Source organism: Balaenoptera physalus (genome assembly GCF_965194825.1).
Source record: "Balaenoptera physalus genome assembly, chromosome: 5".
In the NCBI taxonomy this organism is placed as follows: Eukaryota; Metazoa; Chordata; class Mammalia; order Artiodactyla; family Balaenopteridae; genus Balaenoptera; species Balaenoptera physalus.
This window is the reverse complement of record NC_138884.1, coordinates 92,068,106-92,094,071: the sequence shown is the minus strand read 5'-3', so window position 1 is coordinate 92,094,071 and position 25,966 is coordinate 92,068,106. Positions and strand designations below refer to the sequence as shown.

The following is a 25,966-nucleotide window of genomic DNA, read 5'->3' as shown; positions in this document are numbered from 1 at the left end:
TAGTAGTTTTCTGGTGGCAGTTTTAGGATTCTCTATGTATAGTATCATGTCATCTGCAAACAGTGAGTTTTACTTCTTCTTTTCCAATTTGTATTCCTTTTATTTCTTTTTCTTCTCTGATTGCCGTGGCTAGGACTTCCAAAACTATGTTGAATAATAGTGCTATTGAATAGTGCCGTGGCTAGGACTTCCAAAACTATGTTGAATAATAATAGAAACTATGTTGAATAATCCTTGTCTCGTTCCTGATCTTAGAGGAAATGCTTTCAGTTTTTCACCATTGAGAATGATGTTTGCTGTGGGTTTGTCATATATGGCCTTTATTATGTTGAGGTAGGTTCCCTCTATGCCCACTTTCTGGAGAGTTTTTATCAGAAATGGGTGTTGAATTTTGTCAAAAGCTTTTTCTGCATCTATTGAGATGATCATATGGTTCTTATTCTTCAATTTGTTAATATGGTGTATCACATTGATTGATTTGCATATATTGAAGAATCCTTGCATCCCTGGGATAAATCTCACTTGATCGTGGTGTATGATCCTTTTAATGTGTTGTTGGATTCTGTTTGCTAGTATTTTGTTGAGGATTTTTGCATCTATATTCATCAGTGATATTGGTCTCTAATTTTCTTTTTTTCTAGTATCTTTGTCTGGTTTTGGTATCAGGGTGATGGTGGCCTCATAGAATGAGTTTGGGAGTGTTCCTTCCTCTGCAAATTTTTAGAAGAGTTTGAGAAGGAGGGGTGTTAGCTCTTCTCTAAGTGTTTGATAGAATTCACCTGTGAAGCCATCTGGTCTTGGACATTTGTTTGTTGGAAGATATTTAATCACAGTTTCAATTTCATTACTTGTGATTGGTCTGTTCATATTTTCTGTTTCTTCCTGGTTCAGTCTTAGAAGGTTATACCTTTCTAAGAATTTGTCCATTTCTTCCAGGGTGTCCATTTTATTGGCATAGAGTTGCTTGTAGTAGTCTCTTAGGATGCTTTGTATTTCTGCGGTGTCTGTTGTAAGTTCTCCTTTTTCATTTCTGATTTTATTGATTTGAGTCCTCTCCCTCTTTTTCTTGATGAGTCTGGCTAATGGCTTATCAATTTTGTTTATCTTCTCAAAGAACCACTTTTTAGTTTTATTGATCTTTGCTATTGTGTTCTTTGTTTCTATTTCATTTATTTCCACTCTGATCTTTATGATTTCTTTCCTTCTGCTAACTTTGGGTTTTGTTTGTTCTTCTTTCTCTAGTTTCTTTAGGTGTAAGGTTAGATTGTTTACATGAGATTTTTCTTGTTTCTTTAGGTAGGCTTGTATAGCTATAAACTTCCTTCTTAGAACTGCTTTTGCTACGTCCCATAGGTTTTGGATCATTGTGTTTTCTTTGTCATTTGTCTCTAGGTATTTTTTGATTTCCTCTTTGATTTCTTCAGTGATCTCTTGGTTATTTAGTAACGTATTGTTTAGCCTCCATGTGTTTGTGTTTTTTACGTTTTTTTCCCTGTAACTGATATCTAATCTCATAGCGTTGTGGTCAGAAAAGATGCTTGATATGATTTCAATTTTCTTAAATTTACTGAGGCTTGATTTGTGACCTAAGATGTGATCTATCCTGGAGAATGTTCTGTGCGCACTTGAGAAGAACGTGTAATCTGCCGTTTTTGGATGGAATGTCCTATAAATATCAATTAAATCTACCTGGTCTATTGTGTCATTTAAAGCTTCTGTTTCCTTATTTATTTTCCTTTTGGATGATCTGTCCATTGGTGTAAGTGAGGTGTTAAAGTCTCCCACTATGATCGTGTTACTGTCGATTTCCTCTTTTATAGCTGTTAGCATTTGCCTTATGTATTGAGGTGCTCCTATGTTGGGTGCATATATATTTATAATTGTTATATCTTCTTCTTGGATTGATCCATTGATCATTATGTAGTGTCCTTCCTTGTCTCTTGTAACATTCTTTATTTTAAAGTCTATATTATCTGGTATGAGTATAGCTACTCCAGCTTTCTTTTGATTTCCATTTGCATGGAGTATCTTTGTCCATCCCCTCACTTTCAGTCTGTATGTGTCCCTAGGTCTAAAGTGGGTCTCTTGTAGACAGCATATATATGGGTCTTGTTTTTGTATCCATTCAGCAAGCCTGTGTCTTTTGGTTGGAGCATTTAATCCATTCAATTTTAAGGTAACTATCGATATGTATGTTCCTATGACCATTTTCTTAATTGTTTTGTTTTTGTTTTTGTAGGTCCTTTTCTTCTCTTGTGTTTCCCACTTAGAGAAGTTCCTTTAGCATTTGTTGTAGAGCTGGTTTGGTGGTGCTGAATTCTCTTAGCTTTTGCTTGTCCTTAAAGCTTTTGATTTCTCCATCAAATCTCAATGAGATCCTTGCCGGGTAGAGTAATCTTGGTTGTAGGTTCTTCCCTTTCATCACTTTAAGTATATCATGCCACTCCCTTCTGGCTTGTAGAGTTTCTGCTGAGAAATCAGCTGTTAACCTTATGGGAGTTCCCTTGTATGTTATTTGTTGTTTTTCCCTTGCTGCTTTCAATAATTTTTCTTTGTGTTTAATTTTTGCCACTTTGATTACTATGTGTCTCGGCGTGTTTCTCCTTGGGTTTATCCTGTATGGGACTGTCTGTGCTTCCTGGACTTGGGTGGCTATTTCCTTTCCCATGTTAGGGAAGTTTTCGACTATAATGTCTTCAAATATTTTCTCTGGTCCTTTCTCTCTCTCTTCTCCTTCTGGGACCCCTACAATGCGAATGTTGTTGCGTTTAATGTTGTCCCAGAGGTCTCTTAGGCTGTCTTCATTTCTTTTCATTCTTTTTTCTTTATTCTGTTCTGCAGCAGTGAATTCCACCATTCTGTCTTTCAGGTCACTTATCCGTTCTTCTGCCTCAGTTATTCTGCTATTGATTCCTTCTAGTGTAGTTTTCATTTCACTTATTGTATTGGTCATCTCTGTTTGTTTGTTCTTTAATTCTTCTAGGTCTTTGTTAATCATTTCTTGCATCTTCTCAATCTTTGCCTCCATTCTTATTCCGAGGTCCTGGATCATCTTCACTATCATTATTCTGAATTCTTTTTCTCGAAGGTTGCCTATCTCCACTTCATTTAGTTGTTTTTCTGGGTTTTTTTTTGTTCCTTCATCTGGTATATAGCCCTCTGCCTTTTCATCTTGTCTATCTTTCTGTAAATGTGGTTTTTGTTCCACACCTGCAGGATTGTAGTTTTTCTTGCTTCTGCTGTCTGCCCTCTGGTGGTTGAGGCTATCTAAGAGACTTGATGGGAGGCTCTGGTGGTGGGTAGAGCTGACTGTTGTTGTGTCAGAGCTCAGTAAAACTTTAATCCACTTGACTGTTGATGGGTTGGGCTGGGTTCCCTCCTTGTTGGTTGTTTGGCCTGAGGCAACCCAACACTGGAGCCTATCTGGGCTCTTTGGTGGGGCTAATGACAGACTCTGGGAGGGGTCACACCAAGGAGTACTTCCCAGGACTTCTGCTGCCAGTGTCCTTGTCCCCACAGTGAAACAGAGCCACCCCCCGCCTCTGCAGGAGACCTTCCAACACTAGCAGGTAGGTCTTGTTCAGTCTCCCCCAGGGTCACTGCTCCTTCCCCTGGGTCCCAATGCGCACACTATTTTGTGTGCGCTCTCCAAGAGTGGGGTCTCTGTTTCCCCCAGTCCTGTCGAAGTCCTGCAATCAATTCCCATTAGGCTTCAAAGTCTGATTCTCTAGGAATTCCTCCTCCCGTTGCCGGACCCCCAGGTTGGGAAGCCTGACGTGGGGCTCAGAACCTTCACTCCAGTGGGTGGACTTCTGTGGTATAAGTGTTCACCAGTCTGTGAGTCACCCATCCAGCAGTTATGGGATTTGATTTTACTTTGACTGCGCCCCTCATACCGTCTCATTGTGGCTTTTTCTTTGTCTTTGGATGTCCGGTATCTTTTCTGGTGAGTTCCAGTGTCTTCCTGTTGATGATTGTCCAGCAGCTAGTTGTGATTCTGGTGTTCTCGCAAGAGGGAGTGAGAGCACATCCTCCTACTCCGCCATCTTGGTTCCTCTCTCCTCTGATGGTAATCTTTAAATTGGTCATCGGTGGTCTGCCCAGCATCATCTTGATTGTTTTAAGTACAGTTAATCTTCAGTTCCAGGGTTGGTTTGTTCCCATTTCCTTGGGCCAATTCTCAGAATTGTGGCAGCTTATGTCATGGCTACAGTCTGGTCATCATGCAGTTAACTTCTTCCACCCGGTGGGGGTTTCAGTATCTATAAGACAGCTCACAGGATATGGCTCAGAATATTATCTATAACCCTGAGAAGGAAATAAAGGTCCTTGACTATGCTTATTGAATATATTATTTGGTCTCTTTTGATGGTTTTCCTTTGTTTCTGCATTTTCTCACTTCTCTGATTAAACTTATTCTTCGGCTAAAGTCTTTCCACAGACAAAAGGCAAGCTGAGGACGTGGGGGGCAAGGATCATAGGGTCCTGCTCTATTTCACTACTTACTGTCATGACTCAACTTTAGGGATTTTCTCTGTGTTGTTTTAATGCAAATAATAATTTTTTAATAGACATAAGATGTAACTTCTTTACTCTTTATACTCCCCAAATCACACAATATAGTAGCTATGAAAGGTATGATTTAACCTTTGCAATTACCTTGCATCCTTGGTGAAACTGTATTATAATGTGTTATCTTTTAGAATAAGAAAACTGAACCAAACCATCTGTTTTCCTGCCCGTTGAACGCTTTAGACCCTTGGTAAGTGAGGCCTTTCTGAATTTCACATAGAAGATACGTCTCCTGATATAGAAAGTAATTCCTTTGCATTATTCACAAGAGAATTATAAAGATTTATGGAAAATACAAGTGACTTCCTTTTAATTCTTACCAGGATTTCCAGATGACTCTGTTGTAGAGGACTTTTTTTTTTCCAAAAAAAAACAAAGAAAGGAAAAAAGAAAAAAAAAGTCTGCTTAAAATAACAAAGTAAAGTTACAGGATTGGACATGAAAGAGAAACCCAACACTCTCTGAATTTAATTTGAAAGTGAAAATAAGGGTCTGAAATAAAAAGATGGGGGTACAGAGAGGGAAAAGGGCAGTTGTCATGCATATAATCAAGCTACATCAAGGTTAAATCCCAATTGGGAAGAATACTTGAAAATCAATAAATCTCTCTAAGGGTAGATGACAAAAGAATTCTTAGGGAGGTGTATAACATACTAGACTCCACACTGCTTTTCACTAGCTCTTTTTTTTTTTAATACATAATAGTCTTTGATTTGGTTAGATGAATGGGACTTAGGAATCTTTTAGCTGGTGAAGAATTTTGCAGTGTTTCAGTGAAGAGGAATATGAGTAAGAGGAATTTAGAGGAACTCATTATTTATCAGTGTATTAGTATTAGTCTTCTGTCTTTACTTTCCCCTTCTGTCATCAGCCAGAAGACATTCTCTGCTTTTAAAGGACTTATGCAACTATCTTAGTCCTGCCTAGATAGTTTCCCTATCTTCAGGTCAATTCAATATAATATAACATTATCACAGTAGTGAAATCTCATCATATTTACCAGTTCCAGTTACATCCCAAGGGTAGGAGATTATTCAAGGCTAAGGTCACTGAGGATCATTTTTAGAATTCTGTTCAACAAAATAGGGAAAAGAGTTCAACTTTAGCCCAGATTTATAAGCTTTCATTCAATGCAAAAAGGAGGCCACCAGTTATTTTTAGTATATATTGACTGTTACATTTAATAGAGAACATAATAAGAATAATAAGACTTTACACAGCATTTTTCCACAAACACTTTCACATTTGCCCCTACAGAATACCTAGACAACTCTTATTATACCTATTTTCCAGAGGTAGAAATGGAGCACAGAGATTTTAAGTAAACTATTCTCAAGTTCCACTAGTGGAAAATTCTGTATTCAAAGAAAAGTCTGCTTCCAAACACATTATGTTTTACTTTACACAGAATTATTTATTATAGATAATTTGCTGTTACCAGAATCATCAAACATGATTGCTTTCACTATTGACAGAAGAGAGTGAGTGTCTTCTACAGTGTGGTTTGTACTATAACAACATGAGTTACAAATAATGTGAATATTAAAGTAAGGATAGAGTCCAAGATGAGGTGAGTCATGTTTCTCTGCATCTCTGAGGCAATGATAGTGTTGAATATTAGAGATGAGAATCCAGGAAGAGGACTCCTAATTCAGGGCTCTGCATCATCAGGTGACTTGCCTCTCTTTAGGAGGCTCTCCAACTGCTTGAGTTGTGGAAATCAGGCTTTCCCCCCATGCTAAATGTCTGAAAGCCTATTCTGACCTACTTAGGTTTCTAAATAGCCTTCCCTGGTGCTATATAGCAGGAGTTACATTGAGGAGAGGAAAACACCACTCCTTACACTCTCTTAACCTGTCGACTGCCAGATCTGTTTCATTTTCCAAGAATTGTGCCAGTGTCTTTTCTTCTGTTTAAGTTAGTTGACTTTTAAAATGTAGCTTCATTACCAGAGAGCCTAGTAGATGAGGTATCATTATACGCAAATCCATAGGGACACTGAAATTATTTAAGACAATATAACCCCTTCTTCAGGATGTCATTTTTAACAGAAATTTTACCTCTGGCATTTTTCTGCCAAGTTAAAGAAATATACAACTTTAGTAACTAGTTGGTCTTAATACATTGCTTGCAAAACTTGTACAGGGAATCTCAATGATGGTCTCTGGGAGAATTCGGCTTGAATAGGATTTAGACTTAGTTCATGCAATGTTGACTTTTGAGTGTTGGTCCTCTGAGAAAGACAGAATACTTTATAAACTATGTACTTTAGCATCGATGGCCTGGAAATTTCTCACAGAGGATATCTTTCTTTCATATTCTGAGTGTGATTACACAGCACCCTTTTCTAAGAGTTCAAGCGTCAAAGCAAAGAGTTCTACAGGAATTACTCATTAAAGTATTTTCAAATGAAAAACTAACCACATCTAATAACAGTATAGGCCAATTAAAAAAATAAATAAAAGTAAAATATATGTATACTTATATGATAGAGAGAAAGAAAGGTAAGTAGATAACAGATGACAGATAACAGATTTGTTAACTTTTTGGTATTTCAGCTTACTGAAATTCTTAAATTTGGCATGATAAAATGATTTAAAGATATTTTCCTTCAATTTTGACATTTGGATAAGAAAAGTAAAAGTAGATACTTAGAGCGATGAACTGATTTAGTAAAGTATTTCTTCCAACTGTGACTCAGAGTACACATGCTTTGCTTATATAAGTACCATATTTGAACCCAAGTTTCTAGACTTATCTTCTCAAATAAAACTGAATATGCTGATAAAAGAAGTTGCCACCTGTTTATAATACATTGAATTTAAAAACAATAAGGATTATAATTTGTATATTAGAACAAATAGGTACACAGAATTTTTATTACTCAAGGAATACTTAGAGGATTTCTGACCTTTATGTTTTCCAAAGAAGCATCAGATGGGTATGTATTTATTGGAAAATAATGGGTTAAAAGTTGTCATAAGAGTGCTTGCTTTTTTCACTTCCATTTATATCTATATAACATTTTAGGTATATCATTCTGCATTATTACTGACTTATTCTATTATTAGCAAGAAGATGTATGTCCAGGTTTATTAGAAAATGGTAGTAATATCTCAGCAGATATTACTCTAAAGTTTGCAATTGTGATCATTCCAGTTTAGTTTCTAAACCAGTTAAAGTGCTGGTATATTAAGCCAAGTTTCCTTAAAGTAAAAAAAAAAAAAAAAAAAAAATTAAAGTTATGGTAATAATATTGGATTTTATTTAAAATGAAGATATTTTTACTGACTTTAGTATACATGAAAATATTATTTCTGGAACTCTATTAAAGACATTATTATTTACTTTTGTAGATGTACATACGCAATTTTTTTCAGAGCTTATTACAGTCAACTATATTAAGTTTCCTCCAGCTTTGATACTGAATCCTAATTACTTTACTAGATACCTGTCAAATAATATACCACACTCAATTTTTTGTTTGTTTTAATTTTGGTTATGTGAATGAGACCAATGGCAGGAGTTTGATACTCATTTGGCCTTTTAGAAATACAAGAGAAATGTCCTCCCTGGAAAATTGTTGCTTGGAAAACTGAGGTTGAATGACTTCTATTATTTTTTAAAACATATTCAATAGTATATAATTTTCTGTCTTTTAAAACGTGTTATCCATACCTTCTAACAACAACAAAAATTTTTTCATCTTAAACCATGAAAGATCTGTGTTAAAGAAGTTATAACTTCTTTAATAATGAAAAGCCAGTAGATCAGCAGATAGTGTTTCTGGTTACAGATTTACTCCTAGGTAGATATGTGATTTTACACAAGTTATTTAAACTTTCTAGAAATCAATTCCTCACTTAGAAAATTATATAAACTAAATAGGATCTCAAAGGGTCTTGATATCTCTAGGATAAGCAAGGCTACGCTGGTACAATAGGGAAAAAATCAAAATCTCATTGTCACTTTTCCTTTTTATGCTCACACTAATTCTTCTGAAGATCCAGGAAACTCTCTAAGGCCACTGTCCTTCATGCAGCTACTTGGTGACTAGGAGTAAGGCTGCTGTTGCTATATAATCTGGAACATGCAGCTTTCTTGGATGATGCAAGAAAATGCAGGAGGGCTGTTCATAAGCAAGTATATGCTTTGGAATTGACAAAGACTCTCTACTTGACCAAACTCTAGACAGACTCCTCTGAGCCCCTTTTCAACTAGGCTCTGTCCTTAGGCCTTGTCTTCAAGAGCCCAGTTGTAGCAAGAATCTTGCTATGTCAGTTAAGCAAGAATCTCCCACCCTCAATATCTGATTATCCTTGCTATATGATCATATTCCTCATCCCCCACTACTATAGACTGAATATTTGTGTCCCCTTAAAATTCCTGTGTTGAAACCTAATCCCAAATGGGATAGTATTAGGAGGTGGAACCTTTGGGAGGTGACTAGGTCATGAGGGTGAAGCCCTCAGGAATGGGGTCAGTGCCATTACAAAGGAGATTTCAGAGAGATCTCTGCTCCTCTCAGTGAGAGGGGGTCTTCTATGAACCAGAAAGCAGAACCTACCAGATGCTGAATCTGCTGGCTCCAAGATTTAGGAGTTAACAAGCCTTCTGAACTGTGAGAAATAAATGTCTGTTGTTTATAAGCTACTCAATCTATGATATTTTGTTATAGTAGACCAAACAGACTAATTCCCCTAGGAAATATCTGATCACCTTGGTCTGCCTTCAGCAAAACTTCTTTCAGGTCAATTTGGCAAGAATTTCTCTATTTTCTTAGTAATTTTCTACCCACTAAACCACCATCACCACCACCGACCCTGCTCCATAACTATAAATCCCCACTTTTTCTTGTTGAATTTGAAATTGAGCCTAGTTATATATTGAGGTCGTTTTTCCTCTGTTGTAATAGTGCTCAAATAAAATCTGTTTTTACCACTTCAACAATTGTCCAGCTCTGGGCTTCTTTAAAAGATGAAAGTGATATGTGACTCTTTCCCACACATTCCTTTGGTCACAGCTAGTCACACAGCCATACTTATTCAAAGAGATGTGGAAGGAAGATGAGAAGCACTGGAAATCTTTGTGAGAACTGATTATGTCTATTGTACTTCTTTGTGCTGTAACTTCCTAAAATTCCATTATGCCTTGAAATTTCCCAGGGAAAAGGTATTGGATAATGACAATTTTACCAATAATAAAAGCATTTTAAACATATATAAATACCTTTTCTCAACGTATATTCACAAAAACATCCATGTTATAGTTATGTCTGAAAGACATCATTCTTATATTACAAATGAACAAACTGAGGCACAGAGTAATGAAATACAGTGATTAAATAATATCTAAAATACACTCCTCTGCTTGGATGCAGAACAAAGTCTAGAATCTCATCTCCTGTATTCTAATCCAAAATTCTTTTCCACTGGACTATGTCAAATGTAAATGTAACTAACTAGAAAATACTACCAGATATCACTGTCAAGAAAAACCAGCTTGAAAGAACATTCTAGTATTTGACTGAAAACAAGTAGTTTCATTTATTTTTATTAAGAATATGAATTTCTCAAAGCAGGAGTTATGTTCTTTATTCTCTATTTTCTTCCTTCATGAGGTTCAAGACAGGGCAAGAAAATGTTAGCTTCATCCACCTTACCCCACTCACATCCCCCTGACAAAATCTGTTTTTCCTGGATACTACTCAAAATGTCACAAAGGAACCTGGGAGCCAATTTGTGACAATGTGCTAAGCACCCCTAGTTAATGGTACCTTATAAAATATTAGAACATTAAGGCCCTTAGGGAACATCTTGACTAAAATTCTCATTTGTAGATAAGATACCTGAGTCTCAAGAAAATCAGTCTGTTTTTCCATTGCTACTAAGCTATATTATTTGCTGTATTAAGTATAATTGAAGAAGGTATATGTGACCTATTTGGGGCATTTATTTTAGAATACTTCCAATAATAAAATTCATATAGTTTGCTTTTAAAAAGTAACCTCTTTGCCATGAATCTTCCCCACCCCTACGTATGTTCCATATTTCCCCCAGTTATCAGAGAAGAATAAATACTATCACATAACTCCCCTGCTGGAAGGCCTAGGTAAGCTTCCCTTGCTTATGAGAGAAAGCACACATTCTGCAGTATTTAATTTTGCAGTCTGGTTTCCACATTCCACATTTCAACATTCTCCATATTCACTGACAGTCCTGCAGCCCATACCACAATCAGAGTGATGTCATTCTTCTCTGCACATATGATGGTATTTCATAACTCCACACATTTGCTATTGTCTACCTTTATCCAATTTCCCTTTCTTCCAGTCCTTCCGAGTCCTATCATTTTCCACCCTTCATTTCAAATGATGTCCCTTCAGGAAAGACTCTCTCATCTCCCTAGGAGTGGTCTGTATGCTCCTACAAAATATTGTTCATATCACTATCAAAGTATTTACCAAACTCACATGAAGTTTTCTCTGTTTCAGCTTCCCTGGTGGCGCAGTGGTTGAGAATCTGCCTGCCAGTGCAGGGGACATGGGTTCGAGCCCTGGTCTGGGAAGATACCACATGCCGCGGAGCAGCTGGGCCCGTGAGCCACAGTTACTGAGCCTGCGCGTCTGGAGCCTGTGCTCCGCAACAAGAGAGGCGGTGATAGCGAGAGGCCCACGCACCGCGATGAAGAGTGGCCCCCGCTTGCCACAACTAGAGAAAGCCCTCGCACAGAAACGAAGACCCAACACAGTCATAAATAAATAAATAAAAATTAAAAAAAAAAATTTAAAATCCCTGCCCTTAAAAAAAAAAAAAAATTTTTTTTTTTTCTGTTTCACCCAATAGATCTTCTGAAAGCAGGCACCGCATTTCATGCATTTTCTTTTTTCAGGGATACCAGAGTATCTGACCTAATAGTTGCCTAATGAATTTTGTAGAAGAGTGAAAATATTAATGAATAAAAATTAATTGCACTCACACAACACTTTACAAATCACAAGTACTTTTCCTATTGTGTTATAGCAACCCTTCACCACAGAGTATCCATCTATTTATAATTCTTATACACAGGGTTCACCAGATGTGGGAGAGGGATTCTTTTGAAAGTCCCATAAATGAAGAAAACCACCAGTAACTGGACAATGGGTAATATTGAACAAACTCTCTTGACACATCTGTGCCTCCTAGTAACTCATCCAGTTGTGTACTTCCCTACTTCCAAATGGCATGACCACAGCTACACAGCAGTAATTTAAACAAGCAGCTAGTCACATTTTCTCAAACTGTAGAAAGTGAAGATTTCAAAGCTACACACCAATTTCGCTTTATAAGGTGTTTCACTAATTATGTTCACTGACCTTACTTCCACTGTGTTAGTTTATATTGCTCTCTGCTTGAGAAGTTTAATGAGTGTGTGAATTCCACTGGGTATTCTGATTACAATATCCCTGCATATGTGCACCATTTTATGAGAAAACAGATTACCATGAGTCTAAAAAAAAGGTGTTTTTTGGGTCTTCCATCTGAATTTTACACTTTTCTTCAATTATGTGTTTCTCAACCCAAATTATAATATTTGTGACAAATAAGCTGGTATGTCAAGAATAAATTTATGTGTTCTATTTCAGCTCAGCAAGAAGTGGAAAGAATATGAGATTTTGAGTGAAATGACTAGTTCCACCTCCACTACTTACATTTTGCTTGACATTGGGAAAGTCTCTAACCACACTTAGCCTCAAGTTCTTCTGCTAAATGTGGATACTAATTAGATACAGATTCTGTCAGAATCGAGAGGGGATAGATGTAAATGTGCCTTTTAAAATTCAAGGATGTATATGAGTTTCACAGTACAACATTATATATGCATATTGTCATAAGTTTTTGCTAAATCCTATTCAGGTATTGACCTGCTGCCTCTTAATGCAATCAAGGAATATAATTAAGCAGATCTGACATCTAGTTCTGGCTCTTTAGTCAGGAGCATTAATGGGTGACATTGGGCAGCTCACAGTAACCCTAACCAAATCTGGCTCCTACCTTTAGTATTAACAGATTCTGAGAACCACCCCTTCTTTGGAGTTACTGGATATGAGTACATCACCACCTGTCAAGATAATTCTTTCTCTTTTGTGTCTTTTTTTCCTTCTGTGACTCAAATGCCAATGCAATTTTTGCCTGTATCTGGAACCTACTCTTTGTCATTCATTCTGAAGATTCTGTCAATAACCTTATTATATGGCAGTCAATGAGAAAAAATTGCAAATAAAGTGCTGACCCAATTATAAACTGGAAGTCAAGAAATCTGCAATCTAATATGAGGATTAGCAATTACATGCTGGACACTCCCAAATTTATATCATTTATCAGAAATCCTCTGTTGGCATTCAAGAGCCAAAATATTCAATTGCCTATACAACATTACAATTGTAAAATACATATACAGACTTCAGGGTTTTAGTCCAGCATGTAAGAAGCTTAGAAATCACCATTCTATCCCAACAAAAAGTAAAGAGCTGAACAAACTGAAAAAATCAACAATTCTTTTTAGATCTGTCAGAGAAGTAAGGTCACAAGGTAAACCACTGCACAAAAAAATTAGAGAGACAGACAAGCAGTTACAGAGAATCACAAATTTCAAGAGCGGAAACCCATGAGCAGAAACCTCCCCAGGAACCAGTGCTGATGTAGAAAAACTTGAACTATAATTGGCAAATTGCAGAGTTGTGTGGACAACTCTAAGTATTAAAAACTCCAGGGGAACATTGTCAAGGGGACACCTATGTTTTTGTGAGTTTTACTCCAGGAGATTTATCAGGTCCTCATGGTGAATAACGGAGAAAAATTCCCTCATGCTTATGACAGGGGTAGGGGAAAATGTAACCATTTTTTAAATACTCCAGAATATTCTGCTCTAAAAAAGGCCTGTCTTCAGGAGGAACAATTTTATCAGTATTAAACTTGCTGGGGTTTTAATCAGAGCCTAACCTACCTGGTGGAAGAAAAATACCTAACTCCATAAAGGAATTTTGTGAAAAACCATACACACAATTTTTTTTTTTTTAGTTTGTCTTTCAGTACCTGGTTTATGTTACTTATCATAATGTTCTCCAGCTTTATTTATGTTGTCACAAATGGCAAGATTTTCTTTTTCTTTATGGATGAACTACATATGTTCTTTATTCATTCATCTATTGAGAGACACTTAGGTTGTATCCATATCTTAGCTATTGTGAATATTGTTGAATGTGATGAAGCTATCTCTTCAAGATATGGATTTCATTTCCTCTGGATATATAACCAGAAAAGGGATTGCTAGATTGTATGATAGTTCTATTTTCAATTTTTTGAGGAACCTCCATATTATTTTCCATAGTGGCTGTACCAGTTTACATTCTCACCAACAGGGTTCTTTTTTCTCCACATCCTTCCCATCACTTATCTCTTGCCTTTTTTTTTTTTTTTTTTTTTTGCCTCGCCCTGTGGCTTGCAGGATCTTAGTTCCCCCACCAGGGATCAAACCTGGCTCCCCTGCAATGGAAGCGCAGACTCCTAACCACAGGACCACCAGGGAATTCACTTGTCTTTTTTTTTTTTAATTTTTAATTTATTTATTTTTGGCTGCGTTGGGTCTCCGTCACTGCATGCAGGTTTTCTCTAGTTGCGGTGAGCAGGGGTTATTCTTGGTTGTGGTGCGGGGGCTTCTCATTGTGGTGGCTTCTTTGTTGCGGAGCACGGGCTATAGGCACCTGGGCTTCAGTAGTTGTGGCTCGTGGGCTCTACAGCGCAGGCTCAGTAGTTGTGGCATGCACACAATATTAATAACCCAGATGAAAATGGAGGATTCCTTGAAAGACACAATCTGCCAAAACTCACACAAGAAAAAGCAGACAATCTGAATAGGACTGTATCTATTAAAGACGTTGAATCAATAATTCGAACCTTCCAAATCAGAAAACACCAAGCCCAGATAGGTGACTTCTATCAGATAGGTGAATGTTACCAAATATTTAAATAAAATAGTATTTTCTACAATCTCTTCCAAAATACAGAAACAGAGGGAATATTTCCTAACTTATTCTATGAGGCCAAGATTACCGTAATACCAGACAAACACTTTACAAGAAATGAAAACTGCAAACCAATATCTTTCATGAACATAGATACAAACATCCTCAACAAAATAGCACACTGAATCCAACAGCATATAAAAATAATTATAAACCACAACCAAGTGAGATTTGCACTTGTAAATACAAGGCTGTTTGAAAATTTGAAAATCAAATAATGCAATCCATCACATCAACAGACCAAAAAAGAAAAATCTATAGTCATAACAATAGATGCAGAAAAAGTGTTTCACAAAATCCAATACCAATACATGGTAAAAACTCTCAGTAAATTAGGAATAGAGGGAAACTTCCTCAACTTGATAAGGAATATCTACAAAAACCCTATGGTTAATACTGTATTTAATGATGAGAGTATCAAAGCTCCCCCAGTAAGATCACAAAAAAGGCAAGGATATTCCCTCTCCTTATTGCTTTTCAACATCACACTGAAAGTCCTAGTAATGCAGTTAGAAAACAAAAGGAAATAAAAGTTATACAGATTAGAAAAAAAATAAAATTGTCTTTGTTTGCAGATGACATGATGGTCTATGTAGAAAATCTAAAAGAACTGATTTTAAAAAGCTCCTGAAACTAATAAGCAATTATAGCAAGGTTAAAAGACACAAAGTTAAAATATAAAGTCTATTATTTTCCTATATAGTAGCAATAAACAAGTGGAATTTGAAGTTAAAAACATAATACCATTCATATTAGAATGCCCAAATATGAAATACTTTGGTGTAACTTTAATATGTACAAGATCTACATGAGGAACACTATAATACTCTGATCAAAGATATCAAAAACTAAGTAAATGAAGACATATCTCATGTTCATGGATAGAAAAACTCAATAATGCCAAGATGTCAGTTCTTTCTAACTTGATCTATAGAGTCAACGTAATCCCAATCAAAACTGCAGTAAGTTATTTTGAGGATATCAGCAAAATGATTCTAAAGTTTATATGGAGAGGCAAAAGACCCAGAATAGCCACTCAGTATTGAAGGAGAAGAATAGAGTCAGAGAACTGACATACTGTACTTCAAGATCTACTATAAAGCTACAGTAATTAAGACAGTATAGTTTTAGAAAAAAAAAAAAATTCAGTGGAACAGAATAGAGATCCCAGAAATAGACCCACAAAAGTATAGTCAACTGATCTTTCAGTTGCCTATAAGCAAAGGCAATATAGTGAAGCAGAGATAGTCTTTCCAGTAAATAGTGATGGAACAATTGGACACCCACACATAAAAAAATGAATCTAGAACAGAACTTACACCCTTCACAAAAATTAACACAAATGGATCATAGACATAAATGTAAACTACAAAACTGTAAAACACCTCGATAACAGAGGAGAAAACCTAGATAACATTGAGTATACAATGACTTTTAAGATACATTACAAGCATGAGCCATGAAGGAAATAATTGATAAGCTGAACTGCATTAAATTTTAAAACTTCTGCTTTGTGAAAGACAATTTCAGTAGAATAAGATACAAATCACAGACTAGGTAAAAATGTTTGTGGAAGACTCAGCAGATAAAGAACTGTTATTCAAAATATACAAGGAGCTCTTAAAACTCAGCAATAAGAACACAAATAACCCAATTAAATGATGGACTAAAGCCCTTAACAGAGCACTCATCAAAGAAGATTTACAAATGGCAAATAATTATATGAAAAGATGCTCCACATCAGTATGTCATTAAGGTTAATACAAATTGAATCAACATTGAGATATCACTACACATCTATTAGAATGTCCACACTCCAAAGTACTGACAACACCAAATGCTGGGGAGGATGTGGGATAACAGGAACTCTTATTCATTGCTAGTTAAAATACAAAATGGTACAGCCACTTTGGAAGACAGTTTGACAGTTTCTTAGAAAACTATATGTATTCTTACCATACAATCCAGCAATTCTCTTCCTTGATATTTACCCAAAGGAATTGCAAACTTATGTCCACACAAAAACCTACACATGAATGTTTATAACAGCTTTATTCATAATTGCCCAAATTTGGAAGCAACCAAGTTGTCCTTTGGTAGATGAATGGATAAATTGTTGTACATCTAGAAGTGGGACATTATTCAGCACTAAAAATTATGAGCTATCAAGCCATGAAAAGACATGGAGGAAACTTAACTGTATATTACTAAGATAAATAATCCAATCTGAAAATGTTACATACATACTGTATGATTCCAACTATATGACATTCCAAAGGCAAAACTATGGAAAGAGTAAAAAAAAAATCTCTGATTGTGTTAGGGGAGAGGGTGGCAAAGTACAGAGAATTTTTAGGACAGTGAAACTATTCTGTGTGATACTGCTATAGTGGATACAAGCCATTATACATTTGTCAAAATTCATAGAATGTACAATACCATGAGTGAACCCTTATGTAAACTATGGAATTTGTGTGATAAGGAGATGTCAGTGTAGATTCACTGACTGTAAGAAATGTACCACTGTGGTGCAAAACATCAATAGTGGGTATGCATGTGTGGCAACTGGGTGTATATGGCAACTCTTCTGTACTTTTCACTCAATTTTGCTATGAACCTAAAATTGCTCTTAAAAAATAAAGTTTATTTATTAAAAACAAACATAATACACACACATCTCAGAGTCCTCTTTTCCAAAACAAAACCTATTTTTCTCAAAACATTGATGTTGACTTTTTCAACACTCAATAACTACTTTTATTGAGCCTGGAGTTGGGTAATTGATCAAGTGGTTGAACCTGGTACACAATCTGATAGCACTTATAGTTCTCAGGCTGCAAGAAAAAAAAGTTGTTACTGATACAAATACTTAAAGGCTTCTACATATCTTTCTGAATTTATTTTTTTACCACTATAATCCTAATTCTCCCATGCAGTCACACTGGCCTCTGCTTTTCCTCAAAAAATCCCAATAGTGCTCCTGCTTCAGGACATGAGGTTTTGATGCACTTGTTTATAATATTCTTCTCTTAGGAAGACTGTCATCACCCTAGAGAGGTCCTTCTGGATCTCAACCCTGTGACCCAGGAATTTTCTCTTTTTCCCCTGCTCCATTTTAATTCATGGCCTTTGTATCTGACGTTGAATTACTTATTCTATATTTATTGTTTATTATTTATCTAATTCATTAGAATATAAGCTCCACAAGGGCAAGGGTTTGTCTCTTTGTTTACAGCTGTATTTCCTGTGCCTAGAACAATGCCTGACATTAACTTTTTAAAATATATTTTAAAATTTTATTGAAGTATAGTTGATTTACAATGTTGATTTAATTTCTGCTATATGGCAAAGTGACTCATATATACATATATATATTCTTTTTCATATTCTTTTCCATTATGGTTTATCACAGGATATTGAATATAGTTCCCTGTGTTATACAGTAAGACCTTGTTGTTTATCCATCCTATATATAATAGTTTGCATCTGCTAATCCCAAACTTCCAATCCTTCCTTACCCAGCCTCCCCTTGGCCACTGCAAGTCTGTTCTCTATATTTGTTAGTCTGTTTTTGTACTGACATTAACTTTTTATGATATATTTGTTAAATGCATTAATAGTTCAAAAATAATGTAGATGCATATGCTCTAAATTGTGGAATGTGGAACTATGGAAGATAAGCATGGATGGGAAGGGTGGTTTAGTATAGAAATCTTCTGTAAGTAGGGATAATTCCAAGGTGTGAAAAATGAGTAGAGTTTCAGAAGATATAGCAATGGGAATTGAGTGCTCTTAGACAAAAGAGTCATTCTGAAATCAAGGAAGTGAGAAACAGTTTGATGGAGAGGAAGTTAATAGAAAAGTGGTGGAGATAATGCAGGAAGTAGCAAAAGCCAGATCACAAAGGACTCTGGATGCTAACCTAAAGCTACAGAGAAAAACTGAAGATTTTTAAATAGGTAAGTGACATTATCAGATTTATATATTTGAAAAAATGATTCCTGTAGCTAGAAAGAGGAGCGATTGGAGAAGAGCCAGACTAGAGTCAGAAAGAATGCAATGTAGCAGTACACAATACAAGTGAGAGAGCCTGGACTAAGGCAGTGGCATTGGGGGTGAAAAGATCCAAAATAATTGCTGAGATAGTAAGATGATATAATCCGTTAAGACTTCATCACATAATGAATGTGATGGAACTGGGAAAAGAATCAAGGATGACTCTGGGTTTATGGCTTGCAAGAAACTTAATGACAATGCTACTCACTGAGATAGGCAGTATGGTAGAATGAAAGATTTTTAAAAATAAAATAATTCAGAAAACCTACATGTCCTCCAAATTTTGGAGGACAAAGGGAATTGTACTTGGTTTGTATCTGATAATTTTCAAAGAAGAAAAGCTGTTCCTCCTCTGATGATAGTGGAAATGTGGGCATTTGCCATGGAGCCAGTTATGGACTCTTTGACAGCAGTCTTTCAGTTATATTGAAAAGTTACCTGCCTAAGAATACATCTTGCCAGGAGTAAGGAAAACTCATTAGAAAAAGTTGAAGGTAAAATAGGCATAGGTCATCATGTGTAAAATAGGCATAGGTCAGTGATGGTTTGGAGAAAGCATTGCTCATGCCAGGGAATTGAAAGCAGAGGTTCCTAGTAGTAAGTAGTAAGGGTAAGAGAACCTCTGAGGAATCCCATAAAAATTATTTTCCATGGGACAAAGAAAGAACACTATAATTCCAGATTAGTAGTGCTCCAGTGCAAACATACAACTCCCAAGTTGAGAGTAAAATACAATCCTATTTATTTATGAGTTGATTTAGCCTCCCATGGTCACTTTAAAATTTATTCATGAGGGTCATCTCCATGCCACTGGATGAAAACTTTGGAAACTTTCCCGAACTCTTAGGTAATAGACAATTCAATTCCCTCTTTGATGCAAACAGGGTCTCCATTCTGAAATTAGGTTATTATTAGATTATTGAAGATGGTAATCAATAATTAGTGAATTAATTAGTTATAAGAATTCTCCCAGTAATCACACACTCATCCCATACCCTGAAATTAGTAGCTCTTGGCATTTGAGGAAGGAGTATAGTCTTCTGCTCTCTCCCCCTGGTCATGTCTTCTCTTGTAGTAGGTGGGAAAGGATAAGGTGTAGACTGCATGACTGGTAGTGGCTAAACCAGCTTCTTTCTCAGGGTTGTTCAGAAAGTCCCAGCTCTGGATATGTCTTACTCTTACTGAGGGCAGATGCATTTCTCTTTTGGGTGTTTTTTCAGCCCCCAATAATTCAGCATCCACTACCAATTTCTTGATGCTGGAGTCTCTCCACTTCTCTCACCGACTTTTGTACAGGACAGTAGACAATCCCATTCCAGTTTTCTCTCATGTAGGCTCACCTCTGATCTATAGAAAATACTTACACATTTCTTGACTCAACAAATTCTGGGAGAACTTGCCCATCTCAATTAGCTTACATTTTGCTTTCATGTGTTCCCAGTGGCTGTCAGTCCCCAGTCCACAGTGACCCCGAGTTTAGGAAAACAAATCAAGTTCTCTGAAACAAGTTAAAGAGGTGACTTAGAGAAGAGAACTTTAAACTTTGGGAAACTTGACTAAAAATATAATAATAAACATTGGTATCTGCTGAATCAGCATCTCAAATAATGGGTGCAGCGTCTAAAATTTTGAATACACTTCCCTAAGATTATTGTAACTCACATCAGAGTTTGAGTGAGATTAGCTTATCCATAGCTTTTTCCTTTTTAAAAAATTTCATTTATCCTTTCGTCATCAGTTTTAAGACACATAACAACAATGATTATTATATATTTTAGTGAAAGTCGGAAATGCATTTTGCTATAAATTTTCCCTAAAATTATGTATTCTTCTCCCTGTGTTGTTTTGCCTTACAAGAGTTAATACATGTATTCAGATGTAAAAATGGTGATTTTGTTAAAGAGGAAAAGCCATGATTCCTGGAGAATACAATGCCATAGCTATCATCTACTGCCTTCAATAAATTGCCCCTCAAATCTCTTGATTTTAATAACTGCAATCCTGTGGAAAATCACCCTTGTGAGCATGCACAGTGCTCCCCGAACAGATGGACATGAGTGAAGATATCCAAGACACCACTGATAATCATGGAATGTATTTGTGGATTTCAGTAAATAATCTAAAAGAATCCAGATGGAATATTATCCTGCTGGAAATGATACATAATTAGGAACATGGTCACTATTAAAATACTTCCCAATGCATATTATGCCATATATTATACAATATATGTGGGCATAAAAATTAAAAGGAGGAAATGTAAAGATTACATTAAGATTTACACTAAAATATTACTTAAACTTCTCACTACAAAAAAAATGATGTAAACAATGTGGTCCCTTTGGACATCCTGTCTCCTTTTACGGAGCAGTTTCTGTAGCTGGTCACATAGGCAAATAATTAAACCAAGGAAACAGCAGCATGGCTACCATAAAATTACTTGCTCCCGGTGTGTAGGGGACTGGTTTGTTGCAACTTGCTACAATGTTCGCTGTTTTTTCAAAAAGTGCTAGGCCTTTGGACATGGGTTCCTCATTTGTGACGCAAGCTCACTGCATGAATAGTGTCCATCTGGGCCCAGTGGGACTTATAGGCAAGGGAAAACAATACAAATATGCTGATAACTGTGTTGCCTGCTATGCTGTGAGTAACAAATTCCTTTTGTCTCTGATCCAGAGGTCTTGTATTGTCTCTCAGAAAATTTTTAGCTTAGAAGTAGGGTAAAAACCTCAGACACCTTATAGTTCTTGATATAGTCCTTAAGCAGTTTGAATAAAAGGCTATTTTCAGATTGAAATTAAAAGTTTTGAGTTCACTTCTCAGATAAATCCATGAAAACACAAAACTGTTACATAAAGTTTAAGCAATGTGTTGGCTTCCTAACACTGCTATGACTAATTACCACAAACTTATAGGGGCTAAAAGAAAAGAAATTACAGTTCAGTAAGTCAGATGTCCAAAATTAGTCTTTCTAGGCTAAGGTCAAGACACTGGCAATTTGGAGACTCTTGAAGAGAGTTCATTTCTTTGCCCTTTCTAGTTTCTGGTGGCAATCCTGATCCCTGGGCCATGGCCCTTTCTTCAGCACTGAATCACTCTAAGCACTGTTTCTGTAGCTGTATTTCCTGCTTCTCACTCTGACCCTGTGCTTTTCCCTTATAAGGACCCATTGGACCTACCCTGGATAATCCAGGATAACCTTCCCATCTCAACATCCATATCTTAATCACATTTGCCAAGTCCCTCTGCCATGTATGACAACATCTTCACGGGTTCTGGAGATTAGGACTTAGACATAGATACCTTTGAGGGGCCATTATTTAATCTACCACAAGGGATTCAAGTATGCTAAGAAGTCCAACAATGGCCCAAAGTTGATCACATGGAGAAAATTTCAAGGAAAATCTTTAGGAGATTCACAGACATTTCCAGGGGGCCTGAGGATCCACGAATAAGAAATAAAGGTTTTTTTTTTTTTTTTTTGAAATAAAGGTTTATACACAGGGACTCTTAGAGCATAATTAGGATTCAACGGCATCATATATAATGCAGCATCATGAAGGCAACTGTGATATTCTACCTAGAGCAGTACAGATGGGATAGACTTGTGACCAAAAGTAAAGGATTTGAATTCTATCCACATTGTTACTTGTGTGTCCCTGATAATACTATGTAACCACCTTTTGTAATCTAATTGGTTTATCGATTTAAAGGAATCAACACCTCTATCTGGTTGAATTTTTATGAGAATTAACTGGGTAAAACATTATTAGTTATACTGTTATACAAATATATAATTTGCATCATGACATTTCAATATTATAGTTTATGAAAATTTATTTCTATTACACATTACATTGTTGTAGAAAGAAACAATTTGTAAATTACTAGTCAATATCTAAAAAAATTATAACATATTTTTTAATTTACAAATTATTAAGGTATCTCTTTGGCTCATATTTGTAGTGTGGTAACAATTGTTTTTTAAAAAACTTCTGTATTGAGTTTTAATAAAATCATTTTCCAGGATATTCAGAATATATTTAGAAGACAGTAAAATAAAGTAGTATATATAAATACTATTTGCAGACTCCCCCATGCTATAGACTGAATATTTATGTCCCCCCTCCATATTTCAGATGTTGAAATCCCAACTCACAGTGTGACGGTATTAGGAGATGGAGTCTTTGGGTAGTGATTAGGTCATGAGAGCAGAGCCCTCATGATGGCAATTAGCGCCCTTATAAAAGAGACCCCAGAGAGCTCTCTTGCCCCTTCCATCATGTGAGGACATAACAGAAAGATAGCTATCTATGAACCAGAAAGTAGGTTTCACGAGTCGCTGAATCTGCCAATGCCTTGATGTTAGACTTCCCAGCTCTGGAACTGTGAGAAATAAATTTCTATTGTTTGTAAGCCACCCAGTCTATGGTATTTTGTTATAGCAGCCTGAATGAACTACTAAAACACCATATTTTTGAATAAAAACATACATACTTTTGTCCCCAATGAGCACTAATGAGAGAATAATCACATATGCATAGAAATTTGTAAGAAACTTTGAATTTACATATTACTTTAGAAAATTCAGGAATGCCTTCCTCTTTAGTCTCATAATTTACAGTTTTCTAATGTCTATCTGGATAATTCTAATACATGGGAACTCACCACTAAAGGAAATACATTTTTTAAAATTTTAGGTAGATCTAATCCAACAATGCCAGGCTGATATGATACTATTAATCATAATTGTTATTATTCTCTTTAAATACATATCACACATGAAGATTTAATGAAAAATGTTACATACATTATGCTTTTTTAAATTCAGAACAATCCTCCCTAATATTTTTAAAGCTAAAGAACCTTCAACTCATATAAGTTGCCATTTTCTCTATATCACCAAACCTAGATAAAATAGAAAAAAATTTTTTTAAACTTTTCAGAAAAAATGTAAAGAGAAATGTATGGAGAAAGCTTCCTGAGGAGGCAGCTGCATTTGAACTAGGTCCTCAGAGATATAAAGGATTCGATCAGTAGAAAACTGATAGATTTTTGGCAAAGGAACTGAAATATATCATAATGTATCCTACAGTTTCTAAGAAAAAAAGTGAAGGATATATGTGAAGGAAAGATTTTTTAAATAGAAAGTAATTTGAAAAGAGATTTGGTTACACAATTAATTGGGGAAAAGGTATTCTAGTTACATGCAGTCACTGAATCTCCAGTCTTTAATGGGATATGCAAAATAAGTATATATTATGTTGTCTTCCTAAAAGACATACAAAAAACAAAAGTGCCAGAGAGCTTTCAATGTATCATCCACTTAAAGACACTAACAAGGATAACTAACTCATTGAATGAGCTGGACAAAATGGAGTATGAGCAAAAAATTATTTTCATTTCCACCACCACAATTTACACTTATTCTATTGAATGCAAGAAATAATCTGAATGAATACATTAAGATATTATAAAATAATTGTCCTCAGAAATCAGATATTGGCATAGTTATCAAACAAAGTGGTGAATTGGCAAAAGTGGCCTAATGTTTAAATGGAGAATAAATTGAATGAGATGAAGGTGAGATATTAAAAAAATCTTTCTCTGGATGAGACTCACAGTGATAGGAAACCAGATCAAGGTGGCAGAATTGGATGTAAATAATCATCCAAGAGATATTGTGGAAGAAGAATGGATTGTCCTGAATGACTAAGTGAATAGAGGAAATGAAGAAAATAATTCAGTGTGAGATCCTGCTCCTAAGGATGTTGCTGAAGAAGAAAGTTATAGTATTACTGACATATATGTGGGAATTAAGAAGCATATTGACTTAGTAATAAAAAATCAAACATTGGTATTTGGATTTTGAGACAGCACTCAGACATTCAAGTGTAAATTTGTTTTTCTAAATTCAGAAATATAGAAGTAGAGGATGAATTAAGATACAAAAATCAACATGTGGAGTTATTACTGAAGAAGTGACAGCTGCATTGTGAGCCTAGATTAATTGGGGGGAATTATGTATAGTACATTTTCAAAAGCAGAGGAATCAACATTGAGCTCTGACTTAGAGACTGGATATGCCATCATTTATTGAGTGTGTAGTGTATGCCACCTAAAGAGAGGAACTGGGCTTTAGAGAGGATAAGGAAGTTGCCTAAGATCACACAACCAGTAAATGTTATCAAATGGAAGATCCAGGATTCATCCTCACTCTATTTCGAAATCTCCTTTTCCCCACCAATTATAACAAAGGTAACATAAATGGAATAGACTGAAAAAGAAAGGTAAATCCAGGTTTTAACACAGATGAATGTTTTAAGAGTGGATTATTAAACACATAGGTTGACATGTGGAGAAAAGTTGAAGATGATGAAAATACATTGCAATAAAATGACCAAGCTGCTCAAAATGTCCTTGAATGGCCATGCTTGTAAAACCGTGCCACTCTGTTTTCTGGCCATTGTTAAATAACACTTACATTACCCATGAATTTTCTAATGATTAAAGTTCTTAGGTTTTATAAAGTCTTCCCCAGCAGTGTTTCTAGCAAATTTGTCTTGAAAGATTTCCATAGCCCTGCATACTCAAGGTCTCATGTAACTGACAAGATAATGACAGCGGCAATTTTAAACTGTTAAAAGACTGCTGTATTTGATCTTTTCCAGTGCTGATTTCAGCAAAAGAGGGGGAAATGTTCATTATGTCAAGAAGAATGACAAACACACACATCAAACACAAAATATGATGCCCGTTTCTGAGACTTTTCCATCCAAATCTTCTCCTACCAAATGACAGGAATATGTCAAAGTTATAGTCAGGGAAAACGAAGTAAATGTTGGTTGATCTCAAGCTATAAAAGTAATTACTGTTAACAAGCTTTGCAATTTACAAATCCCCATTTATATATAACAGTACATGATTTTATATTAGCCAGAAAAGATGACAGGAAAGGGGTAATATTCACTGACATAAACATGATCTTTGCTTATATGAGGCAGGTTTTATTCTTTGATTTCCAATTTGATTCAATGCTCAACCTAATGAAAATGCTACAGCAAATAAAATGTATTTCCACTGCACAATCATTTGTGATTTTGTTTAGCTGTGAATAACTTAAGGTTTTCATAAATGAGGTTATTTAGTTGCCCAATATTAAACTGCTTGCTATATTGTAAACAGAAGAGAAAAGGTTAATTTAGAGCAGCATTAAGAAAAAAAAAGTTCTGCAAGGGAAAATGCAAGGTTTAATCAAAATAGACCATTGGG

General features: G+C 35.7%; 1 long non-coding RNA gene across 1 annotated transcript; it reads left to right on the top strand.

The window, feature by feature from the left end:
• Positions 1 to 3,219: 3,219 nt before the first annotated feature.
• On the top strand, positions 3,220 to 24,648 carry LOC309662160. Its single transcript, XR_014264550.1, has 2 exons — positions 3,220 to 3,569; positions 3,732 to 24,648. It is a non-coding gene; the product is annotated as an uncharacterized lncRNA (long non-coding RNA).
• Positions 24,649 to 25,966: the final 1,318 nt, after the last annotated feature.